The 17161-nt window shown below is 34.6% G+C and overlaps 1 long non-coding RNA gene across 1 annotated transcript; it reads right to left on the bottom strand.

Annotated features, from left to right (window-relative positions):
- Nucleotides 1-673: 673 nt before the first annotated feature.
- On the bottom strand, nucleotides 674-16981 carry LOC134530456 (uncharacterized). The gene is made up of 2 exons (XR_010074821.1): nucleotides 16860-16981; nucleotides 674-2848 (listed from the first exon to the last, which is right to left on the bottom strand). It is a non-coding gene; the product is annotated as an uncharacterized LOC134530456 (long non-coding RNA).
- Between the last annotated feature and the right edge of the window lie 180 nt (nucleotides 16982-17161).

Below are 17161 nucleotides of genomic sequence, written 5' to 3'. Positions count from 1 at the left end.
AAACACCAATATCTTGGCAAAAAAAAATAGGTAACAAACCTGGCCGTGGGCGAAATCCATTGAGCCTAACCAATCAAGGTATTTACCAATAAAATTATATGCATCAATTGGTCTAAATGAAATAATTTAACAATACAAGTTACTCTAAATGGGTTCGCAGAAGCAGTGCAAATACTGATGAATGAAATTTCTATAAAAATCTGTCAACTTCCTTCAGCTGCAGTTTTCATACTAGTTTTCCACATTTTTGGCCGAGACTAGCAAGACGTGGCAGATACTGCAAATTTTTCCAACTGTCCTCGTTTAATGTCAGTGTCAGTTTCTTGTGGTTAAGTGCCTTCCATTAGCACAGTCAAAAGACATTCAACAAATCAATTTCATTTGCACTTGCTTCCAGGAGCTTACCAGACTGTAAAATCAAATTCCTTTCACATTAACGGGTTTCACTCGAAAATGCCACTTCATACATCCCACATTCTTTTTATCAAATGAGAAATAACAGCACATTTATATTAGTCACTTTGATTCTTCACGTTAAGACCTATTATAAAAATCTCTTTCAAATATTCTTAATTCTTCAAACACAGGGCAACCAAATCATTAATGGTGTTAAGTGCTAACTGTATACAGGAGTATTTTCTTTGACAATTGAAAAGCACAAAATACTCCAAACTTGTTTTGACGAATTTACTTTGAAACTATTCCATACAAAAGTTACAGTCTTATACAATGAACAAAGAAGCTAAAGCTAACACATTACTCTGTTTCATGAAAAAGCCAGTGAAATAATGCACTACAAAAACAAAAAATGATACTTTTGAAGGATTCTACGTAAACTACAGAAACTGGCCAATTTGAAGAAAATCATTAATACACGAAGTGAAGCATTTCTATAAAAACATGTGCACAATCAAAAGGAAGTCTGGCTCTCCACTCCTTTCATCATGAAAAAGTTTTCTTCAGAATATCAGTTCAAAATACATACTGATCGCAGACTTTCAATGAAGATTAATTCAACAGAGTATTAAGTTCAAAACAATTTTTAGTGACATTCTGCTGAAAAACTGTTTTTAAGAACACGGAGTAGAATACACGATAAATCAGACGACGTGCTTGTCGCAGCAGTACCCATCTTGACCATACCATCTTGCTTGAATAATCGACGAAACATGAATCACCTCTCGCAGAATATCGATGACGCCATTGGGGGACTGCAAACATGGCAAGTAGAAAGAACATTCCATCATTTAAAACGAAGACATAACATGGGTACAGTTTGATTAAATCTTGGGGTTCAAACTTTAATATGCAGCTTACAGGTAATTATCATGCTCGCACATTTCTAGAAGGTGACATGCATTGTTTTGGCAAGGAGTTTTAAAATACACTCTTTCCCACTGAAGTATCACTGGCACCAGTGTTACTCTTTAGAAGCTTGTGTCTGACATGACGAAAATATTCCTAAAAAATTAGTAAGCAAAGGAAGTTACTATTTACGTAGGTATATTTTTAAACCTAACAAAGCAATAGCGAAGATATATTTTTTATTTTACTACTTTTTTCTCATGTATGTTGAGGCTATAGTAATATAAACTTGACAATTTATGATGCAAATAATAATAGTTTTCAACTGACATATTGAGTATTCGCTGTACCTGATACTTGGTGTTCTAACCATCGCCGCTGTTTAGTATCCACCTGAACGACCACCACCGTAGCCGTAACTGTCTGAACTTCCATAGTCCCTGGAGCTGCAAAATTTCCAAGATTCGTAGCACCGACACTGACATTTTACATCGTAGACATAAAAAAATCAAATTTATAGTGGATGGGTCAAACTACTGGTCGAAAATCAATGTCATGAGACAAATGCAGAGTCCACTTACGAAGCACACTATCATGCTGCGATGAACAATTACTTGTTTGCGAAGATATTGACTTAATTAATTATATGCAGTAGAAAATTATCAAATGACGAAACTAACGATGCGAAGAAACAGTATTATGTATCTTTAGCACGATGCGAAGAAAATCTTCAAAACATACATTTCGCAGATTAAAATTGCAATCAAATTCCTGCATTGTTTAACAAAGTCTGCAGGAAAATATGCACTGCACGTCGCAAAAGAGCCTCCAAGATTTCTCTCTCTGTTCAGCAACATTGCGATGGTTGTGGTATGGTCGTGACTCATTTGATGGACAAGCAAAGTCTCATGACAAATCGTACAACTTCATAATGGCAAACGAAAATCAATTCATGTGGATAAATACCTGCCACGCCCTGCTGGGGACCGACTGCGATACCTCGAAGTGTCTCGGCCACCACCACCGTAGTAATCGTTGCCACCCCCGCCGTAGCTATCTCGCCCACGGCCAGATCCATAGTCACGAGTTCCATAGGAGCTACCACGGGTAGATCCGTAGTCGTCGTACCTGCCCCTACCACCACGGGGACTTCTACTACCCCGTCCACGGAAGCCCCCACCACCCCCTCTGTCATATCCACCCCGGGTGCCTCCTCTAGGGAAAAATCCTCTGCCATTACTATCACCCCTAAACCCCCTGGTACCCCCTCTGCCCCTCCCTCGCCCCCGAGAAATTTCCACCCGTAGTTTGGAACCCATGATTACATAACCATTCAGGTTATCACAGGCTGTTTCAGCATCATCTTCATTTGCAAATTCAATGAAGGCAAACCCAGGAGGGTTAAAGGCAACCCACACACTATTTAATTTTCCAAACTTTTCAAATTCAGATTCCAGATCCTCTTTCTTGATATCTTCACCAAGGCCACCCACATAGACACGAGTGCCACGTGACTCATAGGTCCTTTCTTCCATCATTAAGCCTGAAAAGAACAAAATCATGACACATAAATATTTGGTTATGGACTTTGAAAGAAAGAACAAAAAGACCCCCTTTTTTAACAAGAAAGAATACTATGTATTTTATACTAATAGCTGGTGGCACATTACATTTTTTGAGAGAGTTAACTTAAAATAGACTTACAATGAACAAAGCCACAAGAAAGGCACGAAAATATTTATGTATGTTGTGCCTGTATTTCTCATTAAATATTGTGCCTTTTCTGTCATGTTTATGCAGGAGTTGGTGTGCTGCTTTATTTTGTACTAACAATGTATGCAAATGATTCAACAGTACTTGATCTCTTGGGGGAATGTTGCATTGTACCAGGCCTGAAAGATCACATACATATATTTTTTGTTGAAATTTAAAATTTACCAACAAACTTCCTCAAAACCATCCTATTTTAACTGAGCAGTACCGTCAGTTGGGGTGAAGGTGACCAGATTTCATCTTTATAAATATTTTTTGCTAACAAATTTTAATATGTTTATTTAACTATGTACGTGTATAGATCTATACTTGTTTTCTGAAATGATATCATTGAAAGAAATAATTACTAATATTTTAATGATGTTTTAATTTTTTTTTATGTAATTGGTCATGTTCACCCCCAGTGGGGTGAATGTGACCATTAAGTTTATTTTCATTGTAATATTCACCTTGCTAGTGTTAGGGTTAAGTTGACTACATTATATGTAAGAGAAACACCAAAAAAATTATTTTGAGAAAAAAAATCTTATTTTGATTTTTTACTCTAATAAAAAATATATAACCAATTTAGAACAAAATAAAGTGTTATTTATTTAGACTGCCAATAATGAAAACTCAGTGAACAGATTTATTTACCTACCTATCAATACTTAAGGTGACTTCACTTAAACTACTTGTGTACAAAACTAGAAAATAATTGAACTGATATTTTACAAACATCATTTAGGCTAGTCCAGAATATGACTGATGTTTATTTCCTAAAATAAAGGAACCTACAAGTTATAAAAACAGCCAATAACCAAAAAAATATATATTTATTAGTATAATAAAACATTTAACTGAAATGTGAAGTAAACCTTACAATAATAGAAAAAATAGACCAAATAACCACAGGTAAGCTACTGGAAATAACAATTGAAACTATATGTATGTTAGTAAACATTGAACTGCATTTCCATTCGAGTTCATTCTATCACTTTTTCTTGAAACACATAATGGCCTTGTTTGTTTGTTTATAAGGAGACAGAACTGTTTTCTGAATTAGAACACTTCTCAACATAAATTACTAGACATTGGGGTGAACATGAATGTGGTCATCTTCACCACAAAATGCTAAAGAAACTGCAGTTTCAATCAAATTAGTTTACCTCAAATTTTTATTTGGCAATTTTTATTATGTAATTACTCTTCTATCCTCTCAAATCAGCAAACATAGCAATTTTATTTGCAATTATTTTTTTATTATACCTGGCAGTAATAAAGTATTGGCAACATTATTAATCATAACAAATAGTTCTTGGTTTTTATTTGTTTCTAAATTTCTGTCTAAAATTGTAATTTCAGTCCCAAAATCACTTCTTTTAAGAGAAACTCTCCTAGATATTAAAACATAACCACATCATTTTTTATCTCCATTGCCTAGATTGTGTCAGGCCAACAAAACAAATTTCATAAAAATTGTCATCTTCACCCCAACTGACGGTACCAAACAATTATGATTAATAAATTGAATTAAGTCTTCTCAAAATATAATTGAGAAGATAGAAGCTAAAAGGGTACAAAACTGTGAGCCCTTTATGTAGAGAATGTTTAAAACGATTCTCTGGTTTACACAAACACAAAAACTTTGGTATTAACATTTAGTCTGAATTTTAATAGCCGGTTTGTTTTTTAATTGTATTTCAGCTGGTTTCTTTAACATTCTGTATTAGTGCATATGCATATGTTTGGTGCATTAACAGTACCTATTTTGTGTGTATATTATGTGGCTTACTTAAAAGCATCAAATTAAAAATATCTGGAAGCAGTTAGCAATGTTTTGCTCTGGACACTGTAATGGGTGGAAGAAAATGCAGGGTGTCTACCAGATCTAGTAAATGAAATTCCCTGATTTTTCCAGGTTTTCCAGGTCTAAAACTGAATTTTTCCAGGTTTTCTTTAACACAATTACGACATTCCACGAAACTGAAAAAACTGCAGAACAATACATTGATGGGTTTCAAAGTATTTCAACTTACTTAAATTAGTAAAAATATTACCTTCTTCTAGACGTGGCCAAAGTGACTCGATGGCAAATAAAACATTCTGCTACAAATATTTCACAACTTACTTTTGCAAAAAACATTAGTAAAAGGAAGCTCCCGTCAATTTCGCAGTGACTCAACTTTTGTGTCTATAGCACTTGCTTCAGAACAAGCCAAATCCAACACTCGAGCCTTCTTAAACTGCAATGCCTTGATCTCCTCTTCAACTCTTCTTTTTTCTGCCTTCTTCTTGCCTGTAAGCTTCCTTTTCTTTTTGTTTTGTTTGCAGGGCTTCCTTACGCCTACAACTAGCATTTCTTACATACTGTAACATGGAATTGATGATATCAACATGCTCTACACCTACAGAACGTTGAACAAAGTCGTACACTTGTCTTTGTGCAATCAGTGTTTCTTCCTGCAAGTTTTCAGTCAGCAGATCAGAATTCACTGAAAATACTCTTTCCAGTGATGCATTTCCATCATCATCCTCACAAACTTTAGAAGGCCTGTTTTGGCAAATACTGTATGTGCCTTAAGAATGAGCATCCACAAGTGATCAAGGCGCCCATCTTCTCGAGAAAAAGACGAGAACAGTGCTTCAGAATCTTGCGAGGAACATACCAACTGATATGATCACTCAATGTTATCAGCTTCTTGTCCTGATAGCCACCTGTTTCGAAGACAACATTCTAAACTGTAATTCACACGCCGTTTCCTCACACCCGAATTTAAAGCCATAGACGGAAATAAGCAGGAAATTCCTTTGGTAAGTTTGTACTTCAGGGGACTTTTGTCTTGAAGTTTTTTTACCATAACCTTTGGACAAGTCCTAACATTTTTCAGTAACAGGACAGACTTTTCTGGTACTTTCTCTTTCTTGATGGCATTTTTGTACTGCATAACCCAACTTGATTTTGTTAGCAGTCAATAGATTTTCCTGGTTATCTGCATCCAACCGAGATACATTGCGTTTTTCCCTAAAGCTCTTCAGTACCTCTGGTTTCACAAACTTTCCTGCCAAAGCTAATAAAATGTCTACCAGTGAATCATACAGAAAAGGTGCCATGGATGCTTCAATTTGGAACATTGTAAGAAACAATTCCAGCTCTGATGCCAAAGAGTGGAAGAATGTAAATTTTACTTCTAGAAGATTATCTTCAAGAGCACTTTTCACTACATTGAAAGACATGAAATAGAAACTTCACTAACAAATTTCTTTGGAACATTGTAAGAAACAATTCCAGCTCTGATGCCAAAGAGTGGAAAAATGTAAATTTTACTTCTAGAAGAATATCTTCAAGAGCACTTTCCACTGCCTACATTGAAAGACAGATGAAATAGAAACTTCACTTCAAATTTCTTTAGGTGGGGTAACGTTTTCATGGCACGCTCAGCAACTACAGTATTTTCTAACCATCTGATTGCACAAAATTTCTTGGGAAAAAGCTCTGATCTAGTTATTCTAATGTGATCTGCCCTCCTTGCAGGTACATGCTTAAACAAAAAGTAACTGTGCCTCAAAAAACTAACAACGTCCCATTGTGTAGCAGATATTCCAGTTTTGAAAGCACCATGGACCGTATGAAGCCCACAGCTACCAATTTATAGCAACGATGGCGAATCTTCACCAAGAGTGTCTGTGATATGTATTTTCAAAGCTAACAAAAATGCCCAGTTTACGTTGGGGGCATCCATAATTACTGTCGGTGTAATCCGAACGCGGGAAGCACATGCCGCAGCACGTACATCAGCAAGATAACACACCAGCTTGAACCAGTTTGTATCACGTGATTTAACGCCACTTCCGAATCCAATGGTAAATAAAAATGGGAGGGGATACACTTGATGCTACGTCAAAGCAAGCTGATCAATAAACAAAAAAGTATTGCCAACTACAACCTGCCAAACAAAAATTCCCTGATTTTTGAAAAAATTCCCTGATTACAATATTCCCTGATTTTTCCAGGTTTTCCAGGGTCAGTAGACACCCTGAAAATGGTATAGAAAAATAAATGGAAACAAGTATCAAAGAACATTTTCCAGAACGGTAAGAGTAAACATTTAGGGACAATTTCCCCATAGCTAGGTTTAACAACTAAACTTAGCTTAAAGTTATAGTGTTTTAAGCCTAACTTAAAGCAGGGGTTTGCAAACATGGCCCATTAGCACCACCACCTAAACCTGCCATAGCAAGCCGTACATGCCTGGCATCTGGCCAGTCAGTTTTACATTTATGTTGGTACAGTCTGTATGAGCTATTGTGGAGAACAATCAGTGTGGCCCCCCTTACCCTAAAAATTGTAGATCCCTGGCATTGTTTTCATTTCACCAGACATCACTATCCTTGGGTAGTTAAACATAGCTTAACTTAAATGATGTTCATAAGAAAGATTTACAGGGTGGTGGCAATCATTTGTTTGTCTGGAGTCAAATCTAAGCAATTATATTTATTTATATTCACATAGAACAGATATTGACATATATATTCATCAAGAGGGTTTTTCTATTTTGTTATAACAATTGTACGTAGCAATCATTCTTTAGCAATGCTATTATTAAAGAAAAAAAACACAAATAATTTTAATTTCTTAGACAAAATCTTAAACCCTCATTAAGAAAATTATTGAAATGTCTTTGGGATATGTTTGAATGTGCATGGAAAATTCATGTGTGATGTTTACAATTTAATTGGCCTCCAGCTTTTTTTTGTCTAGGTTCAATTGTAAAATCATGCTTTAGAGACTTATGAAATACACCAAGAAAGCATCCAAGCAATTTGTGGAATATTGCGGAAGTGTCACTGTAACAATAAAAAATGGACGAATAGTTCACTTTCAAATATATTATCGTGCAGCAAGAGTTAAGCGATTGCAAGGGGTGAAAATAGTCAAGTCTATAATGGTTCTGCTCAAACCAACAAGTGGATAAATATGTCGTTGGGTGATATGTGGTGTTATACTGTTATTCTATGCTATTTAACTTCCTCTTTTCATTAAACCCAGCGGAGATAAGAAAAATCCAAATACTTTAGAAGATATCAAATTTTTTAATTTTCATCACAATACCTGTGCATTCATGCGGCATTCACCATCGTTTCTGGTTTATGAGTATGAATTTTTTTTCCTTGTGGCGTTTACCATTAGTTTATAATGTTTCAAATTTTAATGTTTTATATGTTATTTGGATATTGTTCAGCAAGTAATAAGTAAAAAAAATTACATGAGTTCCTACGGTTAATAATTTGTCCTGGTTTGTTAGGTCAGGTCAGTTACATTATAAATACTTAAACTAAACAACCATTAAAATTAATTCACATTATTTTTAATGTCCACTTAGTTTGAAAGTATTTACAATGTAACTGACCTGACCTAATCGACCATTTAAATTAATTAAGTATTCACGAACACACGGTAAAATAAAAAATGGCGGCGGTCGAATGATTACACAGGTCTTTCAAAATAAGAACGGCAATATCTCCATAAGTTTTGTTTTCTTATATCCACCGGGTTTTAAGAAAAGCGGAAGTTAAAAAGCATAGAATAAAAGCATTTTCCGGTATTTAAATTTTTTGTTTAACAAATATTACCCAACTACATATTTACCTAAAAGTGAATAAAAAAAGCAACATCAACAAGTATGCAATTGTTACATATGAAATTAGTCAACCAGAAACTAATAGTAGAAATGAATTAGGATACCACATTATTTACTTGACCACAACCACAAAAATATATGCATAATATTTCATGAAAAATTCTGAGTCTTTACTTGGAAACAACCTGAAGGTAACTTTTCTTTATTGTCAAAAATAATTGAAATGATTACATTCACAATATACTTTTCCTTAAAAACCCTTTGTATTGCAGTCAAATATCAGTTGACACAACTGTCTGCTAAACTATGGGCAATTTTTAACACCCAAAATTGAACAAGTTACTTAACATCACTTAAAATCCAAAGAGTTCTCGGGTCACTCCATATCAAATCAACACAGTATAAACCTGACCACCTCAGAATTTGATGAAATTTGTTTTGAAGGTTGTCTCCAAATATCTTGCACAATTTCAAAATTACAGCTATCTAATGTTTCCCAAAATTATCACAAAACAAGGACTTGTTTAAAATTATAGCTTTTCCCCTAATTGAGCTAGATGGGAATGGTGTCATTTTAGTCAGTTTTAAATGCTATTTCATTTAATGTCCGATACTTTGTTATAAAAGTATCTAAGAAATCAAATTCAAAATTTTGATTTTCTCAAAAAGAGCATTTGAATTTTTTTAAATACACCTTTAAATAATTTATACTTTTGGCAAGTGATTCTCAAAATTTCAAAGTGGGAGACCAGTGGGTTCATAGTTAAAAAATAATTTAAAAAAGGATGTTTTATAAGTTTTTGTTTCAGTTTAATACAATGTACCTTAACTTTACTCAATTTATTTACAATGGTGATTATTACCAAATTAATTATGTACTTAGGAGGCAACCCTCCTAGACAACAATTTAGTTACTCAGATTTAAATGTGAAGTAATTGAATGTTTAGTTTTCAAGTTATAAGATTTCAGATTTCTTCAATAATCAATCTGGGAAAAATTAACAAATACACAACACATTAAAATTTCTTGAAATGCCCAACTTCAGCTTTCATCATCCTAAAACTGAGGTTTGCGATTTTGAAGGGAAGCCAAAAAAAATATGAAATTAAATCCTGTGAAGACAGCTGCAAGTCAATAAAAAACATAAACCACTGGAAATATGCTGGGAAAATACTATTTTGATATAAATATTAAAAATTTGTCACATTGTAAAAATAAGTTAGCTCCATTAAAAATACTGTAATATATATTTAATGGCTGCTTAAGAATTGCAAAGAAGCATAACAATAAGTCCATTTAGAGAACCAAATAGTTCAAAGTTCACTGAAGGTTACAGAAGATAGCATTTGCAACTTTTGTAGCAAATAAAAACATGCTTGTATCTTTCATAGACTTAAGTGACAGAAATTAGATAATTGTCTAACTAAATTAAAAATATTTAACTGTCAATATTTTAAAATATTTTTAAGGTAGCGAACCTAACCAATGATCCTCACAATTATTAAGGTATCCAAAAACATGCACAAAGGAAAAAAAAAAAAATGGTTGCATCAACACAAAGGTATTTTATTGTAAGCTATAAATTGGGATTTCAGAAACCATAGGAAATTAACTCTGTTTTCAGAATAAATACAGGAACATATGTAGTGATTTTTTTATCACTATAACTTTTGCAAAACTAAGCTATAGAACAATGAGCATTTTCTTACATTACCATGGTTGCTACAGAAATAGAATCTTAGAACTCCCTGACTTTTCCCTGTTTTCCAGAAATTTAAGAGAAAAATTCCCTGACTTTCGTATGAAGTAAATACCATAAATATTAACGTGCATATGATTAAATGTAATATAAAAATTTCAACATGAGGTAAAATAAGGTTTTTTATTGTGTTATTTTGACGGCAGAATTGTGAATGTTTTTTTTCCTTCGACATGGCTGGTGAGAGATCTTCGGCCCATATTGCTGAGTTGAATACTTTTGTAGCAATGTTAACTAACGCTTCTGGGGAAAAACATGTTCAGTTATGCATATATTTTATACACAATGTAAGTGTCACGCAACAGAACTCACGGATTATAACGGTTGGGAAAAAAGTAATTAAAAAAATAGAAAAAATGCAAAAACATAACCGCACACAAAACACACGTGTTTTCGTATCAGCTTGGTAGTTTTCAAAATGAGAATTGGGATTGCTTTATCAAAATGCACTTTATTTTCTTATGATCGCATCAAAAACTAACTTCACCTGAAACAACGCCTTTAAATTCACGTAATAAGCTTTTTACTCATCTTATTCCACGTGAAAATAGCCTTCAAAAGATAAACGACGCCATGCCCGTTCTGTAATTCACTGCATGGAACGGAACAAAACACAAAGTCTCAAGGGCAAATTAAAAAGGATCAAAACACGAACAAATGAAGGCCGGGTTCACTAGTGAACAAACGAGTGCCTGGATTGGCCAGAAGTTATGGTGGGTGGTTGTAACAGCCTATTGCAACAGACAATCGTAGACCAAGTAAAAAAGTTGCAGTTGCCATGTGCCTTAAGCAGCAGCCTTTTAGCGGAGTCGTTCGGTAGCGGTACGAGAGCATCAAAACAAAGCTTTGTTTAAATTATAAGCAACTTTAAAATTTCCAGAATTCGTAGAATTTTCCCTGACATTTCCCGGAATTCCCTGACCATTTTAATTTCCCTGACATTTCCCGGTTTTCTAGTCCTGTAGCAACCATGATTTTATATTTTGCCGTGTGCGCGTGAATGCCTAAATAACATAAATTTTCCATTAGGTAAGGTTAGTTACATGATAAATACTTCAAAATAAACGGAAATTAGGTCAGCTACAGTATAAATACTTTGAAACTGAACGGACATTAAAAATAATAAAAATTAATTTTAATGGTTGTTTAGTTTTAAAGTATTTATAATGTAGCTGACCTGACCTAACAAACCGGGAAAAAGGATGAACAGTAGGAACTCACGTAATTTTCTTTTTACGTGATGTAGTCGTTCAACTACGTCGCGAAAAAAAAAAAAAAAATCATACTTGTAAACAAGCAACAATGGTGAACGCGGGAAGCCTACGATTCACTCATCCTTCTGGACATACCTGAATACTCACGTTGGCAAGCCTTCTTTCAACAGACGAGAGGCAAACGCCCGATCGTGCATCTTCGGTTCTTTGTTTTTGTTTATTGTAAATAAATATGCAACTCATGAAAACTAATGGTCAATTAGGTTATGTTAGCTACTATAAATACTTCAAAACATTGTGGATGGTTGATTTGGTTAGGATAGCTACATTAAAAATACTGTGAAATCATGTAAACTGTTTCCTAGCGCTGGATAGCTACATATTAAAAAGTTATTTGCTAAGCAACCATAAAATGATTTCACAGTTTTTTTTAATGTAGCTATACTTACCTAATATAACCAACCATCCACAATGTTTTAAAGTATTTTTAATTACTTCTTGCTAATTTTAAGAAAAGAAGGCTTGCCAACGTGAGTATTCGGGTATGTCCAGAAGGACGAGTGAATCGTAGGCTTCCTGCTGAATGCCGCATCAGTGCACAGCATGAAAATTAAAAAATTCCATATCTCCTAAAGTATTTGGAATTTCTGATCTCTGCCGGGTTTAATGAAAAGAGGAAGTTAAAGAGCACAGAATAAAGGTATTTTTGGAATTTTAATTTTTTTAACAAATATTGCCCAAATATGAAAATAAAAAAATTTGATATCTCCGAAAGTATTTGGAATTTCTTATTTCCGCAGGCGGTTATGATTAGAGGACGTAAAAGAGCATATAATGAAAGTTATTTTATATTTGCATGATTTTTTTGGGCGCTAATCCGTACACTACATATCTACCAAAATTTTTTTATCACTGAGGGGATATATAGCTTCCCTAAACCCTTTTAGTAAATCACTGGCGGTAGTACGGCCAAAGAAAGCAGACATGAGGTACAGTGTGCTCACCTCTTCTGTAGCAGACTTACAGAAACGAACATTGATGTACATTTGCTGCCTCTTTGTTTAGAGATTCATCAAAGCCCAAAACAAAGTATTCACAACTATGAAGAGTGCCTTGTAAAAGGTCTTTAAAATAAGGCGCTAAACTATATGTAGTCAAATATCCAAGCTTGTCACGCTGTAACTGCATTTTTGCTGCGATCTGGCTATCAGGGAACATGTAGCTAAAAATTCCAACATTTTTAGCAGCAGCCCTCACTGATGAATGTGTAGCAATGCTCTCTAATGTCCAGACAATTTCAGCTTTTGTAACATCATCATTCAACAAGTATGACTAGTCCACTAGACGTAGAGGCAAGACTTTCTTGTGCAGTAGATGATGCTGGCTGCATTGGTCCAGCCAGTGTGGGTGAGTAAGATGATGCAGCTGATGTAAGTGGTTTTGCTACAGTTATTGTCTGTGGTGAAGATGTAGACTGGGAAAAACACTCACTCTGATAAACTATAGGATCTTTTTTCACCTTTCACTGTAAAAGTGCTTCTAGGGACATTGAAGTTTGACTGCTGCTGAAAGGTTTCTTGTGCTTAACACTGCTCTTGTTCCCATGTTGCTCAAACTAAAGCTTTTATTGCATATGATGCATAACGCAGAATGAGGATTCGATATTCATTGAATCCACGTGAACTGGCACAGCCAGTCTTCATTGAATAATAACACATCGGTCGAACACGGGTAATAACATTCACACACACACGAATCCAGCTGGCAGCCACTAGTGGATATAATTTGGATTCAGAGTCATTGCTGCCGTCGGCCGTAACTGAAAATGTACACCGTTTGTAAATTACAAACAATTTTATCAGTTGCATCGATAGCCGTCGACTGTTTTAGAGCAACTAACTTTTTTTACTTCAGAATTTGAAAACATTTTTCTGAATAACGGGCCGGCGTGATCGTTTCGGGGGAATTTTTCGGTAAATATGTATTGTACGGATTAGCGCCAAAAAAAATCGTACAAATATGAAATAACTTTCATTATATGCTATCTTATATCCTCTTTTCAGAACCGCCTGCGGAGATAAAAAATTCCAATTACTTTAGGAGACATCGAATTTTTTAATTTTCATTTTTTGGCGATTTTTTAAAAAAAATTTAAAAATCCGAAAATACCTTTATTCTGTGCTCTTAAACTTCTTCTTTTCATTAAACCCGGATGAGATAAGAAATTCCAAATACTTTTGGAGATATCGAATTTTTTAATTTTCATCCTGTGCATTTATGCGGCGATAACAGTTGCTTGTTTACGAGTATGATTTTTTTTTGCGATTTTCCCGAACGGAGAAACCTAAGATGCACATAAAGTTCTGCCATTCCCGATTACACCCGAACAATTCACCTTCGGCCAACCTCGGGTTTATTTATTAATATTTATATTTCTCTGTTTATTTTAATGTAGCTATACTAACCTAACTAACCATCCAAAGGGTTTTAAAGTGTTTTAATGTAGCTAACCTATCCGACCACTTTTAATATTTCAATTCATTTTTCCTGCGCAAAAATAAATAAATCCCGAGGTTGGCCGAAGGTGAATATTCGGGTGTAATCGGGAATGGCAGAACTTTATGTGGATCTTAGGACTCTCTCCTGAACAAATACATCATGTAAAAAGAAACTTACGCGAGTTTATTCTGTTCATCCTTTGTCCCGGTTTGTTAGGTCAGGTCAGCTACATTATAAATACTTTAAAACTAAACAACCAATAAAATTAATTTTTGAATTTTTAATGTCTGTTCAGTTTCAAAGTATTTATAATGTAGCTGACCTGACCTAATCTACCTTTGTCCCATTTTGTTAGGTCAGGTCAGTTACATTATAAATACTTAAAACTATACAACATGTAAAATAAATTGATATTATTTTTAATTTCCGTTTATTTTGAAGTATTTATAATGTAACTAACCTTACCTAATGGGAAATTTCTGTTATTTAGACATTCACGCGCACACGGCAAAATATAAAATGGCGACGGTCAAATTATTACACACGTCTGGTATAGCAAAATAAGAACAGCCATATCTCCAAAAGTATTTGGAATTTTTTATCTACGCAGGCGGTTCTGAAAAGAGGACGTAAGATAGCATATAATGAAAGTTATTTCATATTTGTACGATTTTTTTTGGCGCTAATCCGTACAATACATATTTACCGAATTTTCTATTTCACTTGATTCCACTTACGTTAATTGTGCACATAACATGTTTTTATTAAAAACAAGCAATAAATTTGTTTCCTAACCTGTAATAAACAAATTCAAAATTGGCTTAACTAACTGAAGAATCAGAACATACGTTAATGCACGACACCATCTTTCCAAACTAAAAATGCTATTAAAATCGGTTTGTGATTGGTTGTAAGCGAATCAATGTAACTCAGGCTGCCAATAAGGAAATATATACAATAAAACAAATTACGTGGTTCGCTGGCCTTAGACGAATAATATAACTCAATTACCGCACTAGTTTTCACAGCAACACATGGCAACAGCTTTCACAAACTAAACAATAAAACATTTAAGGCGGACGGAAAATCCATGTTTTAATAAACGTCTTGTACTTAAAATTCGTAAAAAAATGCACATTCTCGTACAATCGTAAAACGGACGTGATTTTCGTACATTTTACGAAAAAATCGTAAAGGTTGGCAAGTCTGCGTAGTGATTTAGGTAAGGGAGATGGAGAAGGTGCAACATAGAGCAGCAAGGAGGGTGATGGGTATGTGGAAGAGAAGGGAAGGGCAAGAGGGAGAATTGCATAGTCCGACATGATTAATGAGCTAGGGTGGGAAGCATTACAATGGAGAAGGGTGGAAAGGTTAGACTGTGTAAGGTGATATAGGGAGAAGGGAGCTGGGAGCAACTGGGGACTAGGATACAGAGGTGGATATAAAGTAAGGTGAAATCGCAGATGGAAGCTCCAGAGGGAATGGAGGCAAACTGAGAGGGGTATGAATGCTTTTTTTTTTTGGCAGGACAGGAGTGGAATGGGTTGGATGAGATGGTAGGGTGAAAGATGCATAGGATCTGAGGAGAATGGTAAGAGGGGAGGGAAAGTGAATGAAAAGGGAGGACTCCTTGCCACTGGACAATTGCAAGCATAATAGTCAATTCAATTCACATTTGGAATTTTATAATTTCTCATACGGAAAAGCCACGACCCTTTAAATTTATCACTAATGTATGTACTGATCCTGGGTACACGATGCGGTTTTAATTTAGTACATAGAAAACAAACTCAAAATACTTAGTAAGTCAGGTTTCATGGAAATTTTTTCTATCATACTCAAGTTACTATAACTAATGAAGTTTAAATATCAAGGCTGTAGTATATATATATATCATGCCATCAGGATCAAAAAATAAACTTGGTACGTGATACGAAATTTTACCAGCCTTTTTTTTAAAGATATTTTTAGGTCCTCTACAAGGGTTTTATGTTCCAGCAAAATTCTAGTTTTCTTCGTGCGGTTGTGGTAAGATACCATATTACGGTACGAATTTCGTTCCGAAACCAAACTTACGTTCACTGCACAGCAACTGCAATTAGTTAAGTTATATTTAGTAGAGCTAGTAGCAGTCGTATTTTCACACTGAGTTCAGAAGTGATTTGATACATTTTGATTGCTACCAATACAATTTCACAGGTGTCACAGTAGCTAGCCATTTTCGTTAGCGCTTCGAAGTTAACCGCCTTTTCGTCAGCCATATTGGAATAAAACCAACGACCTAATCACAATAATGTAAAAAAAAAAAAAGCCCAAAATTGCAAACACAAAAAGCTCCAGTTCATAAATGTGTTAAATACGAATTTATTCAAACGCAAAATCCCTGTTAGCAATTAATTGACTTTAAAAAGTTAAACCGGCATTTTTTTTTAAGATTGCTAGGAAATCTAAATGCTTTCACGTAAAAGGGCTTGGCCTACGTGTAGATTATACCATCACAAAAGTCTTAAAATAATATATTCTGCAACATATCAAATGCCAAACTCGCATATCATGTTCCTTTCATGGAAAACCGTTAAAAACTACTTGAAATGACTGAAAATTGGAATGAAATACATACACAATAATAATTTTAACACAATCAACGATAAGATTAGAAATAATTCACTTCTGATGCATAAACTTACCACTTGAACTTCAAATATGTAAGACAGCAAACACAATTGAATTAAATTCCTCTACCGGCAATGCCCCGCGTCCCTACCTTGGCGGAGTCAGAGCGGTAGAGAAACATGGAAGAAACAGACCGGAAAATCAATATGACGCCGGAAGTGGGTTCCCAGAACTGTATCAAAGGATTCCAATAAATTTTACGTTATTTTATTTAGAAATATATGCAGATATTTCTTAAACTTAAATTCTCTGTAACAAAGTATAACTGTTATTTTAATAATTTCAGTTAAAGGTTTAAACTGGAAATCAATAGAAA

This window comes from Bacillus rossius, chromosome 3 (genome assembly GCF_032445375.1).
Source record: "Bacillus rossius redtenbacheri isolate Brsri chromosome 3, Brsri_v3, whole genome shotgun sequence".
NCBI lineage: Eukaryota > Metazoa > Arthropoda > Insecta > Phasmatodea > Bacillidae > Bacillus > Bacillus rossius.
This window is presented reverse-complemented; position numbering and strand designations above follow the sequence as displayed.